This window comes from Nomascus leucogenys, chromosome 12 (genome assembly GCF_006542625.1).
Source record: "Nomascus leucogenys isolate Asia chromosome 12, Asia_NLE_v1, whole genome shotgun sequence".
Lineage (NCBI taxonomy): Eukaryota > Metazoa > Chordata > Mammalia > Primates > Hylobatidae > Nomascus > Nomascus leucogenys.
The window spans coordinates 35446611-35461906 of NC_044392.1; the positions used below are offsets into that span (position 1 = coordinate 35446611).

Here is a 15296-nt window from a genome sequence, read left to right on the forward strand (position 1 = left end):
TTCACATTATATTTACGCTTCTTTTTTTTTTAAGATTGCTCAACTTTACAGATTAATATTATTTGAAAGTTGCATGTATTTTAATAAATCATTGAAATTAACAGTTACACATTTGTAGGATTTGCAGAAAGATCCCACATGAAGCAAAGACATCTTGTGTTTTGGTTCATATCGCTGTCACCTGCTGGCAGAATATGCAAATTGCAGGTTTGGTTTTGTCTAAGAAATTCTACCTCTAACGTACATCTGTCTTTAGGAAAATGTAACTCTAAACCTAAAGTTACACAGTAACAAGTATCCTCTCTTCTCCTGAGAATTCCCATAACCAGCTCTTGAGGAAGATCAGAGTGGACCTTGTGAGGAGTTTCCGGTACTACCATGAAGCTGCTAGGTCAGGATATGCAGCTGTGCACAGCTCAGCGCTTATTCCTTCTCCAGGAAGCCAATAGAAAAACACTGGGTTCTAACCGCTAGCAGAAATAATGTGCTCAAAGAGAAAAGCAGGGCCACTCTGCTATTCTCAGAGTCGGCAATCTCCTTGCCCTGCCAAGATCCTACCAGTTTAATGAACAACTCATACCTTTCCTCATTGTTGGAAGCTCCAATTCCTCAACAAAGTCTCAGTGCTGCTGATAACCTTAGACCAGCCCCGGAGATTGTTCTCATATCCCAGAGGGCATAAATATGGCAGTCACACCCCTACAAACTGTTCTTATCATTTTAATCATGGTTCATCTTGAGAAACCAGCAGATACTATGAAGCAGTTTCATCACACTGATAAGCTGGTACTGTAACTCAAGTCACTGTTTATCTAACAATATGGGGCATAAAATAGCAAAGCTGGCCTTTCTGGTACACTTAGCTGATGTAGTATTATCTTTATAGTGGTTTCTTCACAGAAAACAACTAGAGGCAAGTGGCTTTTGAACTTGGTGACTTCATCCTAACATGAAAATTTTTGTCTAATTAGGTGGAATGATTTGGCAAAAGAGAGCAATACTTAGGTGGAGATTCATTCATTGGGAGGATGGAGGGAATCTCCCACTGCTGTACAAGAAGGGAGATGGCCATTCTAACTGGTGTGAGATGGTATCTCACTGTGGTTTTGATTTGCATTTCTCTGATGGCCAGTGATGATGAGCATTTTTTCATGTGTTTTTTGGCTGCATAAATGTCTTCTTTTGAGAAGTGTCTGTTCGTGTCCTTCGCCCACTTTTTGATGGGGTTGTTTGTTTTTTTCTTGTAAATTTGTTTGAGTTCATTGTAGATTCTGGATATTAGCCCTTTGTCAGATGAGTAGGTTGCAAAAATTTTCTCCCATTCTATAGGTTGCCTGTTCACTCTGATGGTAGTTTCTTTTGCTGTGCAGAAGCTCTTTAGTTTAATTAGATCCCATTTAATGGGTGCAGCAAAACAACATGGCACATGGATACATATGTAACAAACCTGCACATTGTGCACATGTACCCTAAAACCTAAAGTATATTAATAAAATAAAATAAAATAAAATAAAAAATTAAAAAAAGAAGGGAGATGGCATATGGTAAAGCCCTTTGTCATAATGGTTGACATTCACAAGCCACTTACTTTGCACACACCTGTGTTTTTTTGCACTTCACAAACATCTCACTTAATCCTCAACAATTACCCAATAAAGGTAAGCAGTAGTATTATCCCCATTTTGCAGATAAAGAAACTGCAAAATAAAAATTACATGACTTGCCCAGGATCACACTGTTAAATTGCAAACTAGATTTTGCTAGTCAAGTCCAGTGTGTCATGTTCTTCACACCGCGAGTGTTAGGGGAGAGGGGAGGTTTGGGACCACTCTTCTAGGTAGCAAAGAGAGGACAGAAAAACCAAAACATATCCTTTCAGCTATTATGTGAACTGCTTAATTCTGGTGTTACACAATAGTAATGATAAGACATCACTAAACATGTCATATTTACTTTATTTTATGATGACAGCTAATATGTTTCCAGTCTTCATAGCCTGTTGCTCTTACTATAGAGATATCTGCTGACAAGTTTATAAAATTGGAGAAAATTGTGCTTAGGCCTTGCCTTTTATATGGCCTTCCTGACATTCAGCCTCAGATTGAAGCAGAAGTCTCTCTCAACTGAAGTCAACAGCTTTCATCAGAGGGAGAGCAATGCATGTACATCACTGTCACTGCAATTTAAGACCTGGGTCTTCTGCCCCCAGCTGACTATTTTCTGCCATGTGAGGGCAGGATTTTTTCAGGTTCCATCTCCCACCCATAGACAGCCCTGCCGCTGGGGTCTTCAGTTCAGGCCCTCCAACTAGTGCATAGCCACGTAACCTTACTTTTTTTTCATAAAACATAGTAAAAATATGTTTACTATTTTCTTCTAAGGGACACTCAGTGTCTTGAACCCCAATGACATGGAACTTTGTGCCATTTTAGATAGTTCTCCCCAGTCTTCTTCATACTGAGCCCAAATCGGTCAAATTTTATTCTTCATGCAGCCCAGTTCTGCCCAGCAGAGCCCCCCAAGATAGGTCTTCTCACAGACACACATAGCCACCTTGCAGACTTCAGGAAGTGCTCGTGCCCACCCCGCCAAGTTCTCCTGTCCACATCAGTCCTCCCCAGCCCTCCAACCCACCACTCTCATGCAGGTGATAGGTTTTAGGACACGGGCCCAAATGCTCAGGAAAAATGGCATCTGTGATCTGTGTCTATTAAGCTCCTCCTCCTCCGTGCCAGTGTGCTACCTCTCTGCTCTCTTGAGTCAAGGAACTCAGTAACCAAGGAAGGGGTGGTGTTAGATTTCCCAGCATGTTATTCCCATCACAAAGATACCTACTGTCCTTGGGCTGCTTCCCAGACTTCACCGCAGCTCTTTGAACCAGGAAAACTAACGCTGCTGTTGCTTGGTCTCAGTAAAGTCACTGTCTGTTGGAGGGTTCAGCTGCCCACTACTGTGAGGTAGTTTGATCTCCTTTAACCCCCTCTGTAACATGGAACAGTGGAGTTGCTTTAACTCTGGAGCAGTTTTGCCTGGTGTACTGGGATGGGCCTTAGCTGCCTGCTGGGCTTCTGACATTGCCTCTCACTGTCTTACATAATTTGGAGACACTATTAAAAAGCACCTAGGGGGCTGGGCACTGTGGCTCACTCCTGTAATCCCAGCACTTTGGGAGGCTGAGGCGGGAAGATCACTTGGGGTCAGGAGTTCCAGACCAGCCTGGCCAACGTGGTGAAACCCCATCTCTACTAAAAATACAAAAATCAGCCGGGTGTGGTGGCACACACCTGTAGTCCCAGCTACTCGGGAGGCTGAGGCAGGAGAATTGCTTAAACCTGGGAAGTGGAGGTTGCAGTGAGCCAAGATTGCATCACTGCACTCTAGCCTGGGCAACAGTTGAACGAGACTCCTGTATTAAAAAAAAAAAAAAAAAAAAAAAAAAAAACACCTGGGGAGATGCAGATACACCAAGTTATTCTACCTCCTGGGCCCACAGCCTTGTGACATGGGCCAAGCTTAGTAATGACAGCATTCTTTGTTGGTTCTGTTTCTTCTCAGTTCTGCCACAGTGTCTGGCTGTGCAGATGTACACACAATGCAGGAGAAAGTGCACAGGTCTGGGAGTCAGGGAACTGGGGCTTAGGCCTGTATCTCCCACTTAAATAGTTGTTCTATCTTGGGCAAGCCACCTCACTTGTTTGTGTGTCAGTTTTTTCAACTTGATTAATAATACTTATTTTAATTAGTAAGTATTCAGGGTTTCTCAATAGCAGTACTATTGACATTTTGTCCTGGTTAGTTCTTTGTTGGAGTGGCAGCAGAGGGCTGTCCTGTGTATTTTAGGATGTTAGCAGCATACCTAGCCTTTACCCACTAAATGCCAGTAGTACCTTCCAACTGTGACAACCAAAAGTGTTCCCAGACATAGCCAGGTGTCCTCTGAAGGGCAGAATTGTCTCCAGTTGAGAACCACTGCATTAACTCATAGGATTAGCAGGATACATTAAATAACTGTGTGAAAATACAAGACATCATGGTTGTCTTCCTCCTCCTCTGGCATTCCAGTCTTCTCTGATTGTCTATACTTACGTAGAAACAGAAAGAAGAAACAGCATATTCTATCCACATCCCTACGTGGTCCAGCAAATGACTTGTTATGTCCATGCTTTCACATCATGCGATTCAGTAGGTTTCTCCTTTTCTAATGGGCTTGATATTTACTGTGTGTGAAGAGCTACAGAGGTGAGTGGCAGTGCCTGTTTTCATGGATGACACATTCTCATGGGAGGAATATTTAGGCACAGAAATGACTAAGACCGGAAAGGCATGCTCTGGTGTCAGAGAGGAAGCACTTCACAGAGGAGGTGATGTTTGGGTTTCAGTAGACAGAGATAGGCTGGTATAGCCTGAAGGGGCTTGAATCAGAGGGAGCAGTGACCCAGGATAGAAAGCACGTAGGATTAGATGAGAAGGTAGCAGGAGATAAGACCTTGTGGTCAGTCTAGGAAGGCTTGGAATGCCAAATGTGTTCATTGTCCCTAGTTTAGCAGTGACATGGCATGGCCATAGCTGTGTTGAAGGGGGTCATGTGGCAATGGATTAGAGTAAGGAGAGGCCAGCACAAGGTGGCTGGGGGACCTGAATAGAGTGATTGTGGTAGGAGAAGGGAGGATGAGGTTAATGGAAGAGAAAGTGCAGGAGAAGAAGCAGCAGGGTCTGTGAAGGTGAAGAAAGGGAAGAGGAGGAGAGGACTACAATTTTGACTCTGGAGCTCAGAGAAAAGGGTTTCCCAGAATAGAACAGGAGAAGACAAGAGGAGGAACCAGGAATCAGGAAGTTCGAGCACTGGAGAAGGGCCAAGGTAAAACACTAAAATTGAGGGTTTCCTAAATTCATCCACATCCATGCCTGAAAAGGTCTCACACACTTCCTGGGAGAAAAGGCACATGAGTGTTTGCTTGATGCCTTGTTCATTGCAGAGATGGGCTTCTTGAATCCATTTATCATTTAAGGACTATTTATGTGGCCCTCAACAAATAACATTAAGAAAAAAAGAAAAGAAAAGCAACTCAGCCTGGGGCTTTCGTTCCTGTGCTGTGCAAAGCACCTTTTTATAAGCAGAAAGAATCAGACTTTGGATTTAACTAAGTTAACAGCAGGAGCAGAATTGCATGCGGAGCACATGCCATATGCTGCTTTTTCCTAATATTCTAACAATACACTGGGATGCTCTAAATCTGTATACACAGGAGTGCACCCACAGCAGGGGCTCTGGGCACTGAATTGGCACAGCTGGGCCTTCTGCCACTGCTCACACACCCAGACAGAGAAGCATAGCCTGGACTTTTGAGGATGTGAGCAGGATCTCCACATTTGTGTTCTCAGGGACAACTCAATCACGTTCGCGTCTTGGCCCCCCAGCAGGTGACCCGACTTTGGTCTGTTTTTCCTCCCATGAACCTTGCTTCACCTCTTCCCATGCTTTGTATTATTTCATTCCAACACTCTATGCAGTTAAGATACTGAGATCCTTAAATGCATCTAAGAAGGGACAATCAAAGTGATGGCTCCCAGGACACCCATCCGTCTTCTACCCTGCATACATATTTAGTCATTAATATTTATCTACTAACCAGCCAAAGAGATGCTCCATGTGTCAGTGGGTCTGTCATAGGGAACCAAGTCATCCTGCCTCACCCACTGTCTCTCACAGACTCAATGCCATGTTCTCTCCCAGTGGGAAAGTGGAAAGAGATGCCCGAAGACCAGACCTCCCTTGGCTCCAGCTTGTGAATGTTAGCAGTGGTATCCAGCTGTGAAATCTTCTCTATTCTCTGACTTATAACCAAAGAACAGTGATTTACGTGGGGATAGCCTTTCATAATTAGGCATTTTCACCAACATTAGCGCATTCAGTTGTCACAGTGAAAACTAGTGCAGATGTTAACTGCCTACTTTATAAGGGACAGAGTGCAGAGAGGGAGGGATGTGATTCAGTGCCAGTGCAAGGACCAGACCCCAGGCATCTGACTGCCAGCCCAGGCTCTGTCCGCCTGCTGACTTCTGCCGTGGCCCTTTGCATCTCTTCTTTCTCTTGCTGCAGGCTTTCTCCAGTCCATTCAGTGCTCATTATGGCCTTCGTGGAGTGAGGAATAAATAAAGGAGGAATGAAATAAATGTGTAAAATTAATGAGGAAAGTATAAAATGAATGAATAAATAAATAAAAGAGAAATAAAAGGAGATGAACTGCAAAGGAGAGAAGTTTAGCTCCTGTAGGTAATAGGGTGTCAGAATTACTTTTGTTGGCTTAGCTCTCCTATTTCTCAGTTTCCACATTTCCTTTACTTCTTATGTTTTAGGCTTTTATTTACTACAAGTTTTCCATTGCTCCTACAATAAAGCTTATACTACTGAGGCCAATTTCATAGGTGGTTTTTATCAAGTAGCAAAATATCTTGTCTGACGTGGTGGCTCTGTATTTTATACTGGCTACTTCTAAAATAATCGTAAGTGCGTGCCAAGTAATTATGTGTGGATCCATTTGCCACCTAATGGACCAGGGCTATCTCAGGTGAGTATGATCTTGGTACCATCCTTAGCCTTTGGGTTAACCTCAGCAGTGGTCTGTGTGCTCTCTGACCTTGGTGTGTTTGTTTCACTGCACCCACCCCCTCCGCCTGCTACAGACACACAGTAGCAGTCAGACACATTTTTGAACTAAATTTGTCTTTCTCTTTTCATCACCAAGCTTTTCTTTACCAACATCTGTTCAAACTGGCAATACATTTTTGGTAGCAACGAATTCCATTTCTACTAGTGCTATTATCAATAACAGCTGTTTACTGAGCACCTAATATGTGTCTAACACTTTAAACAGAGCTGTGAGCACATGCAGTAGGCCCCAATTGGTAGAAAAGGGACTGCAGAGACTCAAGGTTAGAGACTCCTCGAGCACCAGATCCTGAGTCCCCTGGAAGGAAGTTGGACTCTCCATGTAATAGAGACAAAAAGGGAGGTGGTCTTCCACAATCGTAGGTAAACCCTTCTGCCCAAAGTCTGGAGAAAGACTTAATTCCAAGCTCCCTCCTGGACTGGTGGTGACTGGGGTGGAGGCAGCCAATATATATGCTGTCTCTGTCTAGGGCAGAATTGAACTTGGAGATGGATTGTCAGTGATTGCAGCTGCCAAAAGCTGGGGAAGTGGTAGGAAATGAAACAGGAACCGCCAGCACTTGTCAAAGCCCTTGGACATGCATCCATTTCAATCTTCACAACCCTGTAAAGCAGGAGTGATTTTCTCCATTGTTCAGGTGGGGATACTGACATTCAGAAAGGTTAACATTATATGTCACCCAATAAGAGAGAAAGACCCAGCCTCAAAATCTTTTATTCCTTCTACCACAAAAGAATCAGGTGAAATCTCTTGGATTCCTTCCAGATCACAAATATCTGAGTCTTAGGTCCTACTGTGCCTAAGTTGGTTGACAGGGGAAGATATCATGAAACATCTTGGTTTCCATGTGTTAGCATTGGGATGCACACATAAGCTCTGAACTGAGACCACCTGGGTGCATTCCCAGCTCCAATACTTGGTTATGTCACCTTGGACAAGATATATAATATTGCTTTGCCTCAGTTTCCTCATCTATAAAATGGGACTAATATTGGTACTCAATATTGTAGCCTACATAATGCAATAATTATCACATATTATTGTGTATATTACACCCCATATGATGTGGCCCCTCATTGTCTCTCATCCGCATCTCCTCCATCATCACTCCTTCCCAGCCTCACGTGCCCTCTTACCACTCCCTGAGCACCCCAGCATGCTCCCACTTTTAGACCTTTGCCCAGAATGCCCCTCCCCCAGATGGCCGACTCCTTCGCCTCCATCAAATTTTTGCTCAGTTATTGTCTTCTCAATGAGGCCTACCTGGACCATTCCCTGGCACTCCCAGTCTCTTTTACCTGCTCTACTATTTCATCCATACTATTTCTCCCTAACCTACTACGTGGTTTACCTTGTAGTTTACTACTCATTTATTGTGTTTATTACTTGTCCATTTACAAGATCTTTGTTTTCTTCACTGCTGTTTCCCAAGTGTCCAGTATAGATCCTGGCATCTACAGGTACTTAATCATAGCTGTCAAAAGGATCAACACAGACTTGTAAAGATTAAATTAGATAGGACAGTCAGCCCTCTGTATCCATGAGTTCTGCATCCAAGGAGTCAGCCAACCATGGATTTAATATATTCAGAAAATAAAAAAATTAAAAGTAATAGGCTGGGCACAGTGGCTCACACCTGTAATCCCAGCACTTTGGGAGGCTGAGGTGGGCAGATCACCAGGCCAAGAGATCGAAACCACCCTGGCCAACATGGTGAAACCCTGTCTCTACTAAAAATACAAAAATTAGCTGGGCATGGTAGTACATGCCTGTAGTCCCAGCTACTTGGGAGGATGAGGCAGGAGAATCGCTTGAACCTGGGAGGCAGAGGTTGCAGTGAGCCGAGATCGCGCCACTGCACTCCAGCCTGGTGACAGAGCAAGATGCAGTCTCAAAAAAAAAAAAAAAATTAAAAGTAACAATACAATAATAACAGAAATTCAAAATGCAATATAGTGTTGCAATTATTTACATAGCGTTTACATTGTATTCAGTATTATAGGTAATCTAGAGATCATTGAGAGTATACGGGAGGATGTGCATAGGTTATATGCAGATATTGTGCCATTTTATATATGGGACTTGTGCATCTGCAGATTTGGGTATTTGGTATTTGAATTGGTCATAAAACCAATCCACCACAGACAGAGAGGGACAATTGTATTTGTTAATAGTTTAGCTCAATGCCTGACCCATAGGAAGGACTCAGTAAAAGGCTTCTCTCATCATATCTGACTTTGACATTGATAAATTTGCTGTCGGTTTGTAGTTAAGTTTCAGGTCCCACTGGCAGGAAAGATGGACCATGTTTAATGACTGGCCATAATGATTACAGTCCCTCCCTCTTGCCACTAGCTTTCCCAGTGGAGACAAATAGGCCCTCATACTGAGCTCCAAGGCCCATTGAGGCAGGTTATTAGACTCAGCCTCAATATGCAACTGGAGAAACTGAGTCAGGGGGCATCCAATGGCTTATTTAAGGAAAGACAGTGAGTCAGAGACCTGCCTGGCCCTTGGTCCCACAACCGTAGGAAAAAGAAGCTAAACTGAGGGATTAGCTCAATTTAGTTAATGGGTGAAAATCAGCTCTGAGTGAAAATCACTCCAGAACATGCATACCCCAACATAGGCCTTATCAAGTTTTACCTGGAAAAGTACTGCAATTGTGAGAGCTCAATGCTGGCAAGTCTCAGCTGACCACAGGAGAAGCCAAATTTGCTTAAAGAATAGGTCAAGTTGGAGAGAAAAAATGTAGCTGAGTTGGGAAGAGACCTTTCTCAGAGGTGACCTGGTGGGTGTAGGGTACTGACCAGCTTGCTGGGTGTCTGTGTCCCTTCTCCCACACCAGGTCTGCCAGGATGCAGCCAACCTGGGACTGGACTCCAATGACTCCATTCCTTCCACAGCCCTGTATGATCCTGCTCCCAAGAGCCCAAGTGGCCTTTTCTACTTCTCTCTTCCTCCTCCTGCTGCCCAACAGAGGAGATTCCATTCAGTTCTGTCAGACAGTATTTCATGAGGGACTTAGCCAATACCAGCAGTGCAAGGATGGCTGTCACAGTATCTGCCCTGGAGGGCTCACAGCCTAGCCGGGTAGACTGAAGCCTGTTAAATTATTTCTAAAGCAGAACCCAGAGCTACACTTCCTGGGTTTGAACTTGGCTCTGCTACTTATAACTCTGTGATCTCAGGCAAGTGACATAAATTATCTGTGCCTCAGTTTCCTTGCTTCAATAAAGCAAGCTCCACTTGCTAGTAGTAGTACCCACCTCATAGGGTTGTTATGGGAGCAAGTGAATTAAAATATACCAAACGCCTAGAACAGTGCCTGGCATATAGTAAGTGCTACGTGTGTTTGTTTTTGTTATTATCATCATTGTTTAGTGTTATTCTGTAGTAACTACGATAAAGACATACAGGTGTGCTGAGAGCCCAAAAAGAAGCAATCTAGTCTAAGAGCTCTGGGAAGGATTCTGGGGAGAAGCAACTGTGAATTGAATCTGGAAGGATGACTGTGCATTACCCAACCAAAGAAGGTGAAAAGGATGTTCCAGGAAAAGGGTGTTGAAACCCATGAGCCAGACATAGAGGCATAAAGCAGACTGGTGTGTGCTGGAAACTGCAAGGAGATTGGTGTTGCTATGGTGGCAGTCTCGGGGTGGGGCATAGTGAGCGATGAGGCCAAAGCAGGGTCAGATCATGAGGGGCTTTTGTCCTCATCAGTTCAGCACCTTTTCCTGGCTTCCGCAGCCCAGATCCCACTCCTCCTCTTCCCGCTTTGGACTAGGCCTGGGCCTGGGACCCAGGTACCAATCACATTCCCCATTCTACTGGCCATGATAATTATCAAGCGATGGGCATGCGACCCAAGCTGGCCAATCATAATGTTTGCCCAGGATTTCTGCTGGAGCTGAGGTGGAAGAATCCAGCCTGCCCCTCATGGCATGTTGCTGGAGGAGGGTGTTTGTGGGTCCCTAAACGCCTCTTCCTCACCCCGTGGAGAAGGCCCCTGCCCTGACCCCTGGGATCCCAGGAATTGCCCAGTTCTTATGGTTCTTTTCTGCTAGGAACTTTCCCAGTATCCTACCAATAAATCCTTTCGTTCTTTCTTAATCTGAGCTTCTTCAAGTTGATTTCTGATATTTGCAAATGAAAAAGTCCTGACTAGTAGACTAAGGAGCGTGGATTTCATCCTCAGAAGCCATTGAAGAATATTAAATTGGAGTCGTTGTGTGTTTTAGAGATGTCACTCTGACAGCACTGTGGAGGATAAATTAGAGAGGTTGGAGATGAGGACACCAGTGAAGGGCTGTCATCGTTGTCCAGGAGAGAAGTGGCAAGGGCCTGACCTGAGGACGCTGAAGTAGGAGTGGAGAAGAGGGATTGACCTGAGAAACACTGTTATGGGAGCGGCAAGGTGGCCAAGAGCCAACAGAGCCAGAGACTGAGTCAGCTGTGTCTTCACCTGTGAAGCCCAGCCTGGGGCCCCTGAACCAGCTACAGGTGGTCCAGGGTAGGGGGGGCCTGGCCTGGCTTTGAAAGGTCAAGGCCCAGAAGGAGGAAGCTGCCAGAGGCAGCCAGAGACATCTGTTCTCCACTTGCAACCAAAGCCTTTCTGCCACATCACACTGTTACCTTTCCATGTCAGGATCTACCCCCTGCTGCTCTGCTGTCCCTGCCACTGAGGAATTTCTTTTAAATGTATTTATCTAGTTTCCCACCTTTCTTAGAGTGGGCCCTGATCAAAAGCAGGCTCTACCCTCTGCAGTGTTTATACCTTCGTCCTGGAGCTCTCAGCCCGACCACGTTTCCCCCATATAAAAGAGGGGCCTCAGATGGCTGTGAATAATCCACTCCGTGGGATCTTAAAGAGAACCTGAGAACAGAGGCTTCCAGGAGGGAGGAGGAGAAGCTGGAAATGGCCAAAGAAGGGGGGGAAAATAACATTTTTAAAGCATATTTTGTATACCAGAGCATTTACATGTTATTTCATTGAATTCTCACAATAATCCTGTTAGATATTTTCCATCCCCATTTTGCAGCTAAGAAGCCAAGGTTCAGAGAGATCAAATAACATATACAACGCCACACAGCTGCTAAGAGAGAGAATGAGGATTTGAACCCAGATTCAGGGTGATTCACACAATGCCCTTTCCACATTAGGAAAGATTTCTTTAAGCATTTGTGAGTGGGTTGTAGCAAATTTCTATTCTGAGGCCTATTAATATCTGAGATATGAGTTGGCTTATATAATGTTGGATGATAAGCTTTATAAACATGTATAAATATCAAGCTGATGGTGTTTTCCTTGGCATTTGTTACCTGATTTAGATAGAGGTGGCTTAAGCTTTCAAGAGAACTGAGATCTCTTTTCTTTGGCTTGTACTTTCTCCCAATTCAAGGGCAGCTATCATCACTGGCTGCTAGAAACCCCACTCATCTGGGGTGTTTTCCATCTCTCCCGCTTTCAGGCAGGAGAACTTGAACTTGGCTGTGCTACTTATAACTCTCAGTCTCCACTGGGAAAGCTAGTGGCAAGAGGGAGGGACTGCTACTTATAACTCTCTTCTTGTCTGTGCCCTGGGCAAAGCAGCCTTCTCCTGATGATCAGCTGTGGCATCAAACCACCAATGCCCTCAGACTATGCTTATCCCCTCCCCTAGGGATGATTTCATTCCTTATCCTGGCTGAGGCAAGGAAAAAAAGCCATCTCCTGACTCACTTCCAACTTTCCAAAATGGTGCTTCAGCAAACCTACTGGACAGATCTGGGAATTAATCTGTGATTCCACAAAGCAGTCAGAGGTGTGGAGATGTGACAAAGAGTTGTCCCAAATGTTCATGAATATAGGCCATGAGTACAGAGTGGGTACTCCATAGTGCCTGGTTGGGAGTTGCCTTCAAGGCTGAGCTCTGGAAGGCTGCCCTGTAAGCCAGTATGTGCCTCAAAGGCGGGCCCTGCTGTGTGTAGAGGGGATATGATGTAGTCAGTAGGAGTGAGGACCTGCAGCCAGATGACCTGGCTCCATCACTTACGACCTTGGGCAAGTTGCTTACCTGCCCTGTGTCTCAGGCTCCTCATCTGTAGAATGACAGTAGTAATAGTACCTATCTCACAGAGTTGTTAGGATTGAACAAGTTAGCACATGTAAAATGCTTGGGACAGCTAAACCTTGGCACATGGTGCTAATTATTAGAAGCATTATTAGCACATGGGGCTATCAAAGGTCATTACCACTCGGAGCCCCTTGCCCTGGGACCCATGCTTTAGAGGGCCCTGCTCTGGCCCTCTCTTATGTCCCTTTCCACAGGGTATGGAGCTCTGAAGGGCCAAGAACACAGGCCCATACCCCTTCTTCTAGACCATTCTTCAGTGGTAGCCAGGACCCTGGAATTCCCTGCTTAGACAGTCTAGAGCTCCCAGAACCTGTTTGGACACTTTCCCTGGGTCTGCTTCCTCAGGGTGGACTCCACTAGCCTGTGAACCCTCAGGGGTCCAAGAGTGACCGAGGTGAGGGTGTAGACAGAGCCTGGTCTTGAGGACTTCAGTATCCCACCACAGCTACACGCCGGTGGTGGGATGCCGAAGTCCCCAGGACCATATGCATGTGGCCCCTTGTGGACCTTGATGGTATCCACACCGATGTGTGTGCCATCCCTTGCCACCATAGTGCCGCATGTCTTTGATTTATCATTTGTAGGCTTGATTTGTAACTTTTAAATATTTAATCATATGATAGGTGGGTTTTTTAAAAAAATTGCCCGAGGCTCTACAAATTTAAAGAGTGTACCTGGTGATAATAGTCTTGCTGGTAAAGAATGAGATCAAGAAAGGTCACTCTGAGTTGGAGCTCTGGTGACAGCATCTAGAAGTGATAGTATTACTGTATTGACTTATGTTCACACTTCTCCACTTTGGCCAAGTGGATGAAGGGGAAAGTGTTGGAAACTTAGTTATAAAGAACAAGACAAATGGTGTTTGCAGATATGGCCAGGGTTCTGGAGCCTCCTGCCTAGCGCATTTATCCATTGCCCCTGGTTAACTGTGAGTTCACCGTGGATGTCCTCTGCTCACCATGTGCTCCTGCTCTTGGGGACAGCTCTTAGCTCCTCCTGTTTTCATCCACCCACCTCACTTCAGATTCTGCTGGAAGCTTGTGTTTTTGCTATATTCAGCCTCCCTTGCATTGGTCCGCAGGGACCCCTCTTCAGGACCCCTATTATCTAAATGAGCACTGTTGACTGTACATCTTGTATTTCCACACAAATTGGGTTTCTTCTTCTTTCATTTCACTCTTCTGCCTCCGCTCTCCAAGTGATCTTCACCTCAACATGCTCTCGTTTCAACATGATGTACAGCACACTGAATGCACCTGAGCCTTGACCCATGTTCCCTCAGTTGCGGGGCACCCTGCTAAGTAGGAGTGGCATGGTCAGCCTGCAACTGTGATGAAAGCCTCCAGGCTTTGGATATGGTGCAGTGTGATGGAAAGCACACAGGCACACATGTGAGTTTGAATGCCTGGCTCCACCACTAACTTGCTGTGTGTCTTTGGACCAGTTACTTAACTTCTCTTGAGTTGCAGGTGCTATGTGTATAAAATGAGGAAAATAAGCTGACCTTATGGCTGTGTGAGGATTTAAAGAAATGGCATATGTAAAGCCCCCAGCACAGCACCTGGCACAGATAGATTCTCAATAAATGTAAAGACAAGGACTTTATTTATCTTTGATTCTCGGCAGCCCACTCAATGCCTCACACAATCCTTGCTGGGTTTCACCTTTCAGCTGTAAGGAGCTGACTTTATGGGAGGGAGTGGGCCGAATTCAGAGGCACAAAGAACAGTAGATCCACAGGCTGAGCCCCAAACAGAGCTGCCTCTCTTGACGGATCTTCTCTTTCATGCTTAGCTTCCCTCTTGTGGCTGGAAATGTCACCCTTGAAATTCAGGCATGCGTCTGAGCTGGGCAGAAGCTCTGTGGGCCTGGGGAACCATGCACATGTTCAGTGTATTGCCTTGGCAAGGCTTCAGGGAGTCTCGTGTGGCCACTTACGACACGCGTCCTTTATTCTTTTGACCACTTACATTAGAACTGCTGATGCGCTTTAATCTCTTGGATGAATATTCATTCCTATCTGTCCAAGAGAGATGTGTAATAGAAGTGGAAATGCGGAAACTGTAAAGGCTTGTAAATGACAAAGAGGAGGAAAACAGCTCTCTTAGGGAGGCAGCTGGAAGAAGGGTTAAAGTGGGGTCAGCTTTCAACTCATACTCTCCTGGACAAATGTAGAGCATGCTAATGGGCTGATTGATTCTTGTCACTCTGGGAAATCTCCCACACAGAAAGTGGAGGCCCGATCTGGGCCTCAGATTGGCTGTTTGTTCTTTAAATGTGATTGTGAGTAGATAGGGCTTGTTTTGTACCCTGTGCGTCGTCTCCTTTGGAATCTCTCATGTCAAAGAAAGGTAAATATCAGGTACTCGTATGTTTTGGTGTTTGTAGCAGATGCCACTGAATGAATTGAAGACAACTGGATGTGTTAAAATCATTTTAGTCCAACAGAGCTGCTTGGAGTAATTTCCCCGGAAACCCGTGAAAAGGGTTTCAAGTTGAACTCAAGACA

General features: G+C 45.0%; 1 protein-coding gene across 3 annotated transcripts in view; it reads left to right on the forward strand.

Annotated features, from left to right (window-relative positions):
- Positions 1 to 15296, forward strand: part of FAM78B (family with sequence similarity 78 member B) — a 110893-nt gene that overhangs the window by 33548 nt on the left and 62049 nt on the right. The window lies entirely within an intron of this gene.